This window comes from Orcinus orca, chromosome 5, assembly GCF_937001465.1.
Source record: "Orcinus orca chromosome 5, mOrcOrc1.1, whole genome shotgun sequence".
NCBI classification, from domain to species: Eukaryota; Metazoa; Chordata; class Mammalia; order Artiodactyla; family Delphinidae; genus Orcinus; species Orcinus orca.
The window spans coordinates 58,050,769-58,065,575 of NC_064563.1; the positions used below are offsets into that span (position 1 = coordinate 58,050,769).

The 14,807-nt window shown below is 34.4% G+C and overlaps 1 protein-coding gene across 1 annotated transcript in view; it reads left to right on the plus strand.

Annotated features, from left to right (window-relative positions):
* Positions 1-14,807, plus strand: part of NAALADL2 (N-acetylated alpha-linked acidic dipeptidase like 2) — a 1,061,651-nt gene that overhangs the window by 489,210 nt on the left and 557,634 nt on the right. The window lies entirely within an intron of this gene.

Here is a 14,807-nt window from a genome sequence, read left to right on the forward strand (position 1 = left end):
GGTCTTAGCAATGAGACCAGATCTCTGGGAGAGCTCTCACTGATTGATATTACATGGGACCAGGAGGTCTCTGGTGGTCCAGTGTCCTGAACTCAGCTCTCCCATCTCAGAGGCACAGGCCTGACTCCCAGCTGGAGTACCAAGACCCTGTCAGCCACATTACTTACATGTAAGTCACTCTCTGGCGTCTGTCCTTTGCCCAGACAGGAGGGGGTTAAAGGAGTGGCTGATTAGGGAGCTCTGGCTCACTGAGGCCAGGGGTGGGAGGGGTATGGAATGTGGGGCGAGCCTGCGGTGGCAGAGGCTGGCGTGACGTTGCAACAGCCTAAGGCACACCGTGTGTTCTCCTGGAAAGTTGTCCATGGATCATGGGACCCTGGCAGTGGCGGGCTGCACAGACTCCTGGGAAGGGAGGTGTGGATAGTGACCTGTGCTTTCACACAGGCTTCTTGGTGGCTGCAGCAGCAGCATTAGCATTTCATGCCCATCTCTGGTGTCTGAGCTTATAGCCGCAGCTCTCTCCCATCTCTGAAGCTCGTTTAGGCAGTGAATCTCCTTTCCTTGTGCACCCTGAAACAATGGTTTATTGAGTCTTAGGCAGTCCCAGATTTCCCCCATACTCCCTCCCGGGTAGCTGTGGCGCACGAGGCCCCTCAGGCTGTGTTCACACAGCCAACCCCAGTCCTCTCCCTGGGGTCTGACCTCCGAAACCCGAGGCTCAGCTCCCAGCCCCCACCTGCCCTAGTGGGTGAGCAGACAAGGTCTCAGGCTGGTGACTGCTGGTCGGTACTGATCCTCTGTGTGGGAATCTCTCTGCTTTGCTGTCTGCACCCCTGTTGCTGCGCTCTCCTCCATGGCTCTGAAACTTCCCCCCCATCCACCCCCCCATCTCCACCAGTGAAGTGGCTTCATAGTGTTTGGAAACGTTTCCTCCTTCACAGCTCCTCGCAGAGGTGCAGGTTCCATCCCTATTCTTTTTTCTCTATTTTTTCTGTTTTCTTTTGCCCTACCCAGGTACGTGGGGAATTTCTTGCCTTTTGGGGAGTCTGAGGTCTTCTGCCAGCATTGAGTAGGTGTCCTGTAGGAGTTATTGCACATGTAGGTGTATTTTTGATGTATTTGTGGGGGGGAAGGTGATCTCCACGTATTACTCCTCCGCCATCTTGAAGATCCTCCCTGTGTTTTTTCTTCTAATTTATTAAGATGAGAACTAAGTTCCTAGGTAAACCATATAAACTATAAATTTTTTGCTGAATGTAATTTCCACTGTATCCCAAAAGTTTCATTATTATGTTTTCTACTTTTTATTGTGCTCCAGGTGCTTTTCACTTGCTGTCTGATCCATAGTTATTTGGGAATAAATTAATTTTGTTCATGGTTTTACTATTAATTTCAAATTGATTGGAGTATGGTAAATATATGGCGAATAAAAGTCTAGCTTTTAGAATTTTTAAAAGCTTTTCTTTCTGACAAAGTTCATGTAAATGATTATTGGTGGGTAGATGTGTGCTCTGTGAGAAATGCAATTGTCTATCTCAAGTTCAGTAATTAATTATTTAATTCCTGTATATTCATACATATTTGGCTTTTGGAATTTTTTCAGTTCTGAAAGAGGTAGATCTCTCATATAATTCTGTTTGTAGGGTTCTATCTTGCACGTCTTATACTGTATTTTTATTTTGCCATTATGTTGTTTAGTGCATTCAAATTTATGCCATATCCTTTATCTATTTCTTTGATATTTTTATCATTCTATAGTGTATTTTTTTTATTCTTTAATCTACTTAATTTATTTCTGAAACAAAGTAATTGAAGTTCTCATAAACAAATAAAAAAGCTTACGATGTTAAAGAAATACACGTTTCCAAATCTTAATTAAAATTGCTTTTAATTTTAGATATTTTATATGAATTTGCCTCTTCTGCCTTTTTTAGTTGGCCAGATGTCTATTTGATTATCTTCTTTTTTCCAATCTTGTCTTGTTTCAAGAAAGTTTCTTGTAAAAGAAGAAAAAAGAAAAACATATTGCTAGGTTATTATTCCCTTTGATTCAATTCAAACATCTGATTTAGTGTGATAATTCATTTGTTTCCTTTCAGGGTAAAAATTTATGTTTAATTTTTTCTTCTACCTTAATGTTCATTGTTTATCTTACTTTATTTTTCTATTTTCTGATTTAATGTGTTCATCCAGCTTTATTACATGAACACATTTTTTTATTCTCTTAAACATTTTTGAGATCTTCTAATAAAAATTATACTGCAGTATTAATTATGACAGTGATACTATTTTGCATACACCTGTTTCAAAATATTATCATGTATTATCACATTTGTCATATTTATTTGACTTGTACAGGGCACGTACTCTTAGAGAAATGGATTTAGATAAACTTCTGCTCAGTGCCAGTGTGACTTCTATGAATCCTTGACAGATGGACATTTCTCTGTCATAAACTCTATCTCTTGATGAAGTCTTCATATTTATTTCATTGCTGGGCAATTCCAATTTTTGCAACGTCTCTTCTTACATAGATGTCCAGAGCTACATAGAGTTATTGTCTAGGACTATTCTAGAATCATTGCTCCTTAATCCAACCTCATATCCAAAGAACACTGTTTCTGAAGATAAAGCCATTTCATTTCTGGGCTTAGATATGTTGGGACCATTGTGATCTCAAACAATTGAAAACACAAAGAGAGGGGAGTAAGGAATCATTTGGTCTGCTATTGCTCACCAGTATACTTTTCATTCATGTTCAGTTTATTTTTTCAGTGTTCCTATTAGTTTAAAAACACTGTTATTATTTTCACTATTACAAGCTTCATAACCATAGGAAAAATCACAACACCTCACAGAGAAACAGTTTTCTTAAGCTGAAGAAACAAATCAAATACAAATAATAAAAATTATGAGAGTAATCTCAAAAGTCTCCTGTGGTGGTTGTGATAATTAAATAATATTAGTCAGGCTTTTGGGAAAATCCTTCTTAAAAATACTAATCCAATTTAAGAAATATAATGAAGAATAATAGTTTTCTTTATATCTCTTTGAAAATTAAAGAAAAAATGTTTAAGTATGTAATTTACAGTGCAGCCCTAGTAAGTATACATATAGAAGATGTGAATACTAAAGATAAAGATAAGGGGTATATTCCTGGACTCTTAAATAGTTTGAAACATATATATGGGATATAATCAGCTGTGAACATTAGAAAATATAATAGAATTGCAAAAGATTTGGAAGCATATATTTCGCTAACAATGTAAGCATTTTTTTCTTTGTCTATAAGCAATTCAATTAAGTAAAGCTTATTGAGTCTGATCAGCCCTTGTTTTCAGGGAATTGCAGTTCAATTTCATTTTTAATTAGAATTAAACATTGTGGATTTCTTACCACTGGTAAGCAAGATCCAGCAATAAAGTATGTACTTAATTTGTAGTAAGTTTCTGAAATTTAGTGCAGAGAGTGAGCAGTATGTCTGGTTAATATTTAAACATCTCACCATATTCTGTTGAAGTTTCCATTTATAAAAGCTGCTTTCTATAACAAATTACATTCACTTTCAAATAAATCTGTTATCACAACATGAGCAAAACTTAATTAAAGGAGAAAACAAAGTAATTATTTACTCCTATTTGATGTGCACAATAGCTTGTAAAGGTTCTAGAAATGCCTAGGAAGGTAGATTTGTTGGCTTAAAAAATCACTTTTGCTTAGGTATTGCTTCAATAAAATATAGGTGTATTCATATGGGATAGATATTTCTCTATAGGAAAACATTCACGAGAGAAGAGAGACTTAAGTTCCCTTGTGATGAACCCATGTGGAAAGAAGCAATGAACCATAAGGCCAGTGTGCTAATGTTTTTTTCTCTCCCAGTTTTCCACACCTGTTTCTTTTCTGTGTCTTTTTGTTCAGTGGTATTTTAATGCTGTTCATCATGTTGGAGCTAGTTGAGAACACTGCATCCAAAGTAACTTTGTTTTTTTCCATGCACTCAGGCATTAAACTGGACATGTTCTCTGCCCATCATTTTATCTTAATATAGTACTAAAAGAGAGAGAAAGAAGTGGGGAAGTTTGCAATAGTTACCTCAGTCACCTGGGATACAGTCCATTGAAATAACACTTTGAACTATACTCTTAGATAAGATATTGTATATAAGATAATGAAAAATGTAACAGGTTGATTTAACAGTTATTATAGTTTTTGAAAGGTAACTCAGAGTCAGATGCACCTTTGATATCTATTTTAAAAATATCTGAAATCTGACTGAATATATAGATAATGTTTTCTTTACCCAAAAGGGAGTAGTGATTCTCAAGAAAATCAAAAGCCTTTCCAGGGCCAGGGAAATGGAAACTCTGGCTGTGACCCCTGACGGATTTTCACTGTAAGAAGACATTGTCAATTTCTGCCAGACAGAATTGCAAAGACAGCAAATGGTGATCTATACACTGCATGGACAAGAGATGTGCACTCTGACCCTTGTTTGACAAGTATAAATCTTTCCAATTAATGACATTAGAAAGGATAATATGGAAGTTATTTCTATTCTGATTAAATTATCTGCAAGACGTATGCATCAGGTTTGCTTCCTAAAAGAAGCTACAAAGAATCCATGTCCATGTATGTGTAATCCTTTACCTTGTCCTGGAGTAAGAACATCCTTCAGCTGTTCACATCTGGTTACAAATCCTATGCCTGACTAAAATCTTAGGTTTTGAATAATTAAATGAATTAATTTCAGGAGAGGTTGAGAAATTGTCTCTGTGAAGTAGACTGCCTTTTTTTTTTAATGGAGAAAAAAATAACAGGATAACAAAAAATAATGTTTCCTTGATAGGTAAGGAAAATGTAATAATCATTATCCTAATATTTAAAGATATAAGCTACTATTTTAAGTAATGGGATTATAAAAAATTTAAAAGCCTACTGCAGTTTGGAAAAAAATTATAACTTGGAGTATTTTAGGATTTTTTATTCATGGTTCCTCCAATCTAACATACAAAAAACAACCTGGTAATAAGTGATAGACAGTGGAGGAGTATTTTAAAGTTATATGAATATTTACTTTTGGAAATAAATTCATGAAATTTCATCATTTTTATGTCAAGAAAAATTTTTTCTTCAGATTAACTAGTTGTTTTTGTTTTTTCCCTGATACCATTCTCTAACCACAGACAATTGCAAAGAAATTGCATTCCCTCAATTATCAACCTTGCTCATTCTCTACCTTCTCTTCTTCCTTGTCATTCCCTTGAAAAATAAAAGAAAATAAAAACCCTCACACATTATGTAGCATTTTACACTCTCAAAATCCTTCAGACATATTACCTCCTTTGAATCTACCAGTCATTTTGTGTGATTGGCGGGGCAAATGTCATCTCTTTTTATGGTTGAGAAAATTGAACCTTGTGGCTTTTCAGTGGCATGCCCAGCATCCGTCACCTAATGGCTGGTCCACTTCAAGACTTGCTATTCTTTTCATCCACCATGTTGCTTACAAACCAAGCTACCGAACAATAATTCGATAAATTCAGATGTATTCCTAACAGCTTCAGATATCACGTAACACTTGCAGGTAGTGCAAGATTAGAAGTTTTACCATGGTAAATTTTTAAAAGTAATTTGACATAGTCTTTTTTATGTTAATATTCATTTAATTTTCTCTTGTGTGTCTCTTCCACATCCACCCACCTTGGAGAAGATACATATAAAATTTTTAGCTAAAGAATGACACTCCCAGAACTTGACTTGTTTTTAAAAACTTTATATGATGAGTCATAATGCTGTAAATTTAGAAAAGATTGAATGTCATATATACATCTAGTCACCAATGTTTTTTTTTCTTTTTATGTGTAAGAAAATTGGGAGGTCTATTTAATATTTCTGTTAAAGAAGCAATTTTGTAGGCAGTAGAAATAAGAATATTAAATAGTGATTAATATCAGCACATTGAAACATCAGAAGATTGTCAGTAAACATAATAATTTCTGAGATATCTTTAGAAATATTTTATTTTTTATTGAAGTATAGTTGATTTACAGTATTGTGTTAGTTCCAGGCATACAACATAATGATTAAGTTTTTTTTATTACCTTCCATTATAGGTTATTACAAGATGTTGAATATAATTCCCTGTGCTATGCAGTAAATCCTTCTTGCTTATCTATTTTATGTATAGTTCATATCTGTCAATCACATACTCCTAATTTGTCCCTCTCCCCCCACACTCCCCTTTGGTAACCATAAGTTTGTTTTTTATGTCTGAGTCTGTTTGTTTTGTATATAGATTCACTTGTAGAAATATTTTATCTTTATTATGTATTATACATGGGTTTATCTCTATTCATTATGGCTTTAGTTAAATATGCTCTTAGTTAAGAGCATTTGTAGCATATATTAAATTTTTTAAAAAATAGTACATTTTCAAAGACTAAATGATGTGAAGTGCTCTAACTTTTTTCTTGATCTTGTTATTCAACTAGAAAATTACATAATCTCAGAGATTCATGCATGTGGTTATATGAGACTATGCTCTCTTTCTCCACTGCCTGTCTCTTCCTCTCTCATATATTTACATATATAAGCACAAAAAATATTAAGTTTGTAAGTCAGAAGCTTATGTCTTTATGACTTCATTTCTAAATATATATAGTGTTAGTATTCTTTTCCATTCCTTTTGAACATGAAAAGCAACAGCACGTCTACAAAGGGAAAGAGATGTACACGCAGTTGGTAATATCAGCAACATATTTACTAGTAACAATTGTATATTTTTTTCTTAATATTCGCTATCAGTAATGAAATCACGTTAGAGAAACTGATAAGGACAAATACCCTTTAGTGTTTTCAGTTCATGAACCACCTATGCAGAGGAAAATACCCCAGGCCACTGTGTTTCCTCTCACTAAAAATAAAACGATTTAGGTTAATGCTTGCTGGTCCCCACTCTGTCATTGTATTCTCAACCTAGAACCTGGAGCAATGGATCTATACTGCATAGGTGGATCCACAATGGATAGGAAAAATGAGAAATGGGAAAATAAATTACAGCATTCTCCTCAATATTTTGAAGCTATAGTTGGAAAAATAACATCATATTTGAAAAGATGTTTTTTTTAATATTTAGACTTCTTCCATGCAGCAGACATTGCAAAGGCTGTCAAATATGTAATATGAACTTTAAAAAACAAAAAAATGCAGAGTCACAATTTTTTTCATTATTTGAAAGCAATATGGTTTAATGGGAGAAGCACAGGAAAATAAACTATGAGGACACATTCGTTTAGTCTGAAATCTGTGATTAACTATGTGATCTTGATAAAATCATCTTTATCCCATGATTACTTCATTTGTGAAATAAGAATAATCCCATAGGCCACAATGAGATATTAGTTTAAAGCACAAAAATATATGCATGAGAATACCTTATAAAATAGGACACCTTCCCTCCCTCCCTCCCTTCCTCCCTTCCTCCCTTCCTTCTTTCCTTCCCTCCCTTCTTCCCTCCTTCTTTCCCTCCCCTGTAATCTAGTGATAAAAGTTGAGGACTCTTTAGAACTCTGACAACAGGCTTAACTTTCTGAATAACTTCAGGTTTTTTCTTTACAAAAGCAGAGGGTCATTGCTTCTTATTAATCTCACTATAATTATTTAAATAACTTTGGATACATCAAGTAAAGCAATTTAAAATCCAGGTAAAGGTGTTCAGTGAAATAAAAAAAGAATGCTGTGATTATGCCTCAGATATACTCAGTCTGATTACAGTGAATATTCCTCACCATAATAGTCTTTTTTTTTTTTTTTGACAAAGAAAGATGAGTTTACTTCCAAAATATAACAAAATATAACAAAGCAAACAGGAATCTTACAAATCTCTTTAATGGCATCCTAATGATACAATACATAATTAAAGGACCAAACAACAAACCTATTAATAAGGAAAATAATTTCAAGAAGAAAGAACAACATAAAATTTGAGCCCTGAAGTCAAAATATCTGCTTAAGAAATGATCACATATTATGTGTTCAATGTTTTTATTTTTCACATGTTCCAGAACTATTTAATTTAAGTAAGAATGTACTATGAAATGTTAGTTCATGGTTTTTAAAAGTGTATTTTTATTTTTCTGTTATTTTTCTGTTATAGCCATGAATCTTCAATCTAAAATGTCCACATTCTGTTGTTTTAATACATATTAATTCCGATTATGGCACTTTGTAAAAATTCAGGTCTTCTTAGCATTCTAAATAAACAGTCATACAATTCACACAGTATTGATTTTAGTATCTTCTCAGAAAGCAGATCACAGCAAGAAGCATCTGATGTGTTTTATAAATTCACCCTTTGGCTAGTCTATTTGTCTTTGTAAAGGATGGATGTATAATTTAAAGAAAAGGTGTGCTTTAGTGGAAAGATCACTAGGCTTAAATTCAGAAAACTCTTGTTTGATCCCTGGCATTACCACTTATTAGCTCTGACCCCTGGTCAAGCTGTTCACCTTCCTGAATCACAATTTCAGCAACTATATAATGGGAATTGAAATGACTTATATCAAATACTTTGAATAAAAATCAGCAAATAACTTGTGAGACAGTATCTGGTTTATAGTAGATGTACAATTAATACTTGATGATTTGGCCTGAAGATGACTCAGAAGACCTAGATTCTAATCACATGATTTTCCTGAATCTTTATATAAAGTTTGACAGATATTTATCATATATGAATGTATTAATTTGTTAGGGCTTCTATAACAAAATACTCCAGGCTGGGTGGCTTAAACACAGATTTATTTTCTCATAGTTCTGGAAGCTGAAAATTTAAGATGAAGGTGTTGACAGGTTCAGTTTCTCCTGAGGCCTCTCATCTTGGCTTGCTGAATACCACCTTCTTGCTGTGTTCTCATGTGATTTTTCTGTATGTACACAGACCTCTGATGTCTTTCCCTCTTCTTATAAGGACACTAGTTGCATTGGATTAGAGCCTACCCATATGACCTCATTTAACCTTAGTTACCTCTTTAAAGGCCCTATTTTCAAATGTAGTCACATTCTGAGGTGTGCTGGGTGTTAGGACTTAAACTTATGAATCTTAGGGAGACACAACTCAGCCCATAACAATAGACCTTAATTTTATCTGTAAAATCAAGTTTGTCTCGTTACGTTATATTTGTTCTCGTTTTCCACATGAAGGCTCAGGAAACTTTTCTAGGCTATGGAGGCCAGAGGAATGGTTCTAATACTGAGCCAATGTTTTGATGAGACTAAATTACAGAGAAAACCACAAGCTTTCTCCTTTGGTTCTTGATATCAGGTGGTAGTTCAGGGATCTCCTGCATTGTGACCAGTGAAAATAAAGAACAAGGCTCACATTCAGTGGGTTCAAAAGGGTGAGTCAACAACTTAGGAGCATCTGTAAATGGATTAGAGCCTAACTGTGGAATTCAGCCAGTATTCCCTTGTTGGACACTGAAGGAGTGGATTGTCTAAATGACAATAGCAACAGCATCCTCCTGGAATAGGAAAGGCATTTGGGTTGAAAGTAAGAGTAGATGCCAGTTAAGTACAGAAGTTAAGTGGTAGGAATCAAAGAAGGGTCCTTTCTCTTTTACTGTCCCTGGCTTTGATTTTTCTTTAAATGATTGTTTCCTGAATATCTGAATACCATGCAGCCACCCAGTTCACATATGCTGTCTGTCCAAGGCAATGGGAATATAAACCTATGTTGGACCATTTTCAGGTGCCAGACTACTACCCCTGAATGAGTAATTCCCAAGGAGCTTTTCATTTTGTAAGGTTTGTTCAGTAAGATTGTTGTGTCCTGCCCACGGGTTGGTAGTACCATTTATTTCAGAGGTGGTTATTTGGCAACAGATAGCTTTATATACTATACACAAGGAAAAATATATTAATATGGTTCACAGCAAGAAATATGAGATCATATTTCTTAGTCAAAGACATTTTATCTCCAAGACCCTGTCAATAAGACAAATCCACATGTTCAAATCCCTGGGGGCTAGTTTCTGCTTTTTATCGCTATCCTTAGATAACAAAACATCATACAAAACAAAATAAAACAAAAATCAAAACAAAATAGACCTATTTTATTATGTATTTTTACAGAAGTATAAAAAGACAACACACTTAGTTGAACATGTTTATTTTTATTTCAGAAACAAGCTGGCTTAATACTTATCTAACGTTCTAATGAACACATGTAAGATGTCACAAAAGAATTTATTGAATAAGTTTTCCAGCCAGTGGAGGTGAACAGTAGAGCAAAATAACATTCATGTAATACACTTGTACCTGTATACACTATGTTTTTCATTCATTCATTCATTCATTCATTCATTGGTACATACACTAGTTTATTCATTAACCCAACAATAGAAAAATCATTTGTTGCCAGGCACTATACTAGGCACTAGGGATATAAAATGAAGGTATAAGGTTACTGTCTTCAAGCAGGTCATAATCGAGTGCTATTAAAGTTATCCATCAAATCCTTTTTAATTACTGAGGATAAAAAATAATACTAATAAAATTTCACTTTGGAGACTGGGGTCATTAGAAGTGTTTCAGGTGATGTGAAGCCATGACATAGCTTGAAGGGAGTTGACTGACTCTGTATAGAAACAGAAAAGTGTCTCAGGGTTACTAAGGACCATTTCTTGGTTACTAGTCTAGCATCTATCTCAGATACCTCATGCCTATTGAGATTTTAGCACCCATAAAAACTTAAGAATCATGTTGGCTCAGCACTTAGTGGTTCTTTGAGTTAAACAAAAGAGGGTGGGAGGCATGTGAGTAGGATGCTGGTTTAATGGTTCCTATGTTCATGGAAACATAATATGATTTTTTTTGAAGAGGAGGAGCAATCCTTAGATATGTGGAGACTAGTAATTATCACTGGAGGACATTTTGAATAAACATAGTAAATTTATGCAATATTTAACTTCTCTCCTAGAAATAAAATATTAGTTGAAGTACTTATTAGAGTAGAGTAGAAATATTTCCAATTTAGACAGAAGGTTGATAGCTGCATTGAAATATTATTCATTTAACTGCGTGATTTATTACAATTGTCATATATGTTTTGGGGTATAAACACTGTAAAATAGTTTTGAAAGATGAAATTAACACTTCACAGTGTACTATATTTAAATTAGTACTGAATTTATACTGAAAAGGAAGAATCAATTCACTAACTCAGAATAGTTTCAATGTACAGATTCTAAGTGTTTTTGTTTCCCCTATATTCTATCCCTAACAGAAGTTTAATGCAAAATTAAAATATTCATACTATATATTATATGAAATCATATCATAAAAACTACCTGAAAAATCTTTATTAATCATAGAAAGTGTGTTATTTTTGGGGAGGGTATCCCTGCCAATAGTTTAAAAGCAAATTTCACGTGTGACATTATATTTAAAAGTACAATAAATGTCTCCTTAAACAATTTTAAAATCATAGAATTAGACTACATGTGTTTTTAATTGAGAACAGAATGGGTCTTTGAGGCTAATGTTGTTCAATCCTTGCATTTTATGGATGGTGAAACAAAGACCTGGAAAAACTATATGAGTTGTCACATAGCTATTTAGTGTCAGGGTTGGTACCAAAATCCAGTACCATCAAATGAAAAGTCTCATGCTTTTTCATTTGTCTTGGTTATGGATTGATTTATTTGCAAATAACCGAAGCACCCTCAGAGAAAGGGAGGAGAATCTCACCCAATACAAGTGAAAGGCACACAGCTGGACTTGAGGTCTGTACGTGCCATTCCCTCTCTTGCCCATTCTCATCTTTGTTTCCTCTGAATTCCCACTCCTTTTTAGTTGCCACTTTCCTTGGCAAGGCTCATGGTTTCTACATTCTGAAAAGACTAGTTTGCACATGTCAGAAAATTGATTCTGAACAGAGAAGCCAGTTGCTCATATGGTGCTTTGTGTGAATTAGGAAATGGTGCCCCTCCAGGGCAATACAGCCTTGTGGGTCAGTGCACCACACTAGCCAGTGGCGGTGGCCTGCTTCTCCGAGAGCACACAACACTCAGGCCCAACACCATCTGCCTGACTCATTTTTGGTGTCTCCATTCCAAGTCCTGATTGGTCCTACTTGTATCAAATGTTGTCTTAGTTTACAGGGTGGTAAGTATGACAAAGAACCCCAAACTTATCAGATATATACTTGAGAAAGAGAAGCAAAGGACAGTTGAAGTTTAATATAGGGAATCTGGCCTTACACTTGCCATCTTTTTTCATGTATTAGACCCCTAGTATAATCGTCAATCTAGGTCTCAAGCTGTAAAAGGTCCTAGGCAGAGCTAATAACTTTCACCTGTGTACCCAGGGACAGTCTCCAATCAGACAGCCCAATGACAGCTGGTTTCATCCTTTTGGCCTTGGCTTGCCTTTGGAAGTATTTTTAAAAATTTAATCTCACCAGAATACAAGGTCTTTTGAGCATTTTAGGCAACCTCCACCTCATCAAGTTCAAAATGCAATGTTAACAATGCAAAGGAACATTTTTAAAATTTGATGTCATGTAAGCAGTTTCTTCTGTTGCCAGTGTCATTGGCAATAGACAATTCCTGAAATTGAGTCACTGAATTAAACTACTTATTTAAGAGCTCTATGATGGTCAGTGTGGGGTGGCATCAGGAACGAGATTTGACAATGTTGAAGAGGTGTCCACCTCAGGTCCAACTGTTATAGGCAGAGGATGGGAAGAGGGGGTCAGCTCGCATATAAAGCTGTCTCTTATGAGGTGTAGGGAGGTAATCAAGTCTGGCCAAAGATAGTATTCTATTAAACCACATTGCTTCATTACCAGCCGTTAGGTATAGAAACATATCATGGTACATATTCCTTATAAAAGGGATCTCAACATATTTCCAAATATAATCAGAAGAGACAAAATATGCAACTTTAGCATTTTATTTTTGACTAAGATAAATTTAACCACTAGGTTTCATAAACATTAAATAAATTATCATATTTACCTTTTTAGAAGATACTTTTGAAGCTATTTTGACTTCCACTAAAGCAGTATCAGCACATTAAAAAAAAAAAAATTGTTGGTTATCACTTCCCTTTCTTTGTCCAAAGCAGTGATCTCTCATAGATTCACTTTCCACTGACCCTGAATCTAGCCTCACAATCCTTCTCCCGGCGTCCATTCATTGTCAGTTAATTGGAGTTAGTACTCAAGTTGAAAACTGTTTGTCATTCCACTGGTAAGCTCAACTTCCTAAGAGCAAAGACCTTGTCCTACTTACCTTCATATCCCAATGCCAGCATATTACCTGCATAACAGCAACACTCATTATATAGTTACAAATGGATACATGGCCCAGGAATTGTAAAAATAGTTTTTCACAAGCAGGTGATTCTCAGAAGAAAATATACAGTTGCCAAAATCACAAGCAAAAATAAATTTAACTTCATTAATAATTAAAGATCTTCGGAGAAATAAATTTTGGCCAGATTGACAAATATCTTTTGAAAAGTAATAATATTCAATGTTGGTGATAATGAGGGGAAACAAATACATATACTACAGGTAAGAATATAACTTTTTATAGCTTTTCTAAACGGAAATTAGTTTACAAAAAGAAAATCATAAGAACAGGAATACTTTGACTTAGAAATTCGACCTGTGAAACTACACTTGATTAAAATAGATATTTGTGCAATGATTTAGATATAAGGAATTATTTTCCAATGTAATATAAAAAATTTTTGAATAATTTGATTAACGGTCAGGGGTTGGTTACATAACATTTGATGGCCTTTTTATATAATATTATTTATATCACTCATACACAGTATACAGCTATTAAAATGATACAAAAGTATACTTATCAACATGGAAAAATGTTTAGTATATACTGTTAAGTGAAAAATAAAGATTGCAAAATAGTATTTATCGTAGATTTATTTGTAAATATATGTGTGAATGTGCATAAGCCCCAGTAAAAGGATCTAGAAACACCAACATGTTAACATTTGCAACCTCTTGACAGGTAAGATAATGGGATTGCCTTTTGCTTTTTTGTTTTGCTTTGTTTTGTTGGCATGTATATCTTTCTTGCTAATGATCACAAATTGCTTTAGTAATAAAAGAAATTTTTAATATTTAAAAAATTGCTTTCTAGAGAACTTCATTTTTTTTTCTTGATATATTCTCCTATAGTAAGCAGAACATTGAAAATCATTTCATTGATCATTCTTTTTGAGAATAGCAATTTCAGCATCCAAACATTAGAAATCCTCCCTAAGGACTTCAGTCCTGCATTTGGAGCATCAGTCTTAAATCTCGCCCTTTATTCACATATTATTTTCTCTCTTTTTCTCTCTCATTCTTCCTCTCTCCCTGAATTTTTTCCCTATCTTCATTAAGACATTGATGGGGAAAAAAAAGAAGTCTGATCAGAGTGGTTTCTTATAGAAGGTATACATGTGAGTCCATTATACTTAGCTTAGGTTCTCCGTGTTGGGTTTTTTTTTTTCTTATTATAAAAATCCATACTTGTTCATTACTTGTTTAAAAATGGAAAAATACAGAACAGTTTTAAAGGAGTTGAAAAGATGCAATTAACATAGCATACTTATATCAAGATTGTGACATATCAATCATGTAAGTCACACTAAGATGAATAAGATCTTTACCCACCAAAATTAATTTAATAAGTTAAAACAAAGAGAACCTGGGATGTCAAGTTCATCTGCCCCATCATACTTCTCTATTTTGTACTTAAGAACAGAGCGGAACCTTTGCATTAAGT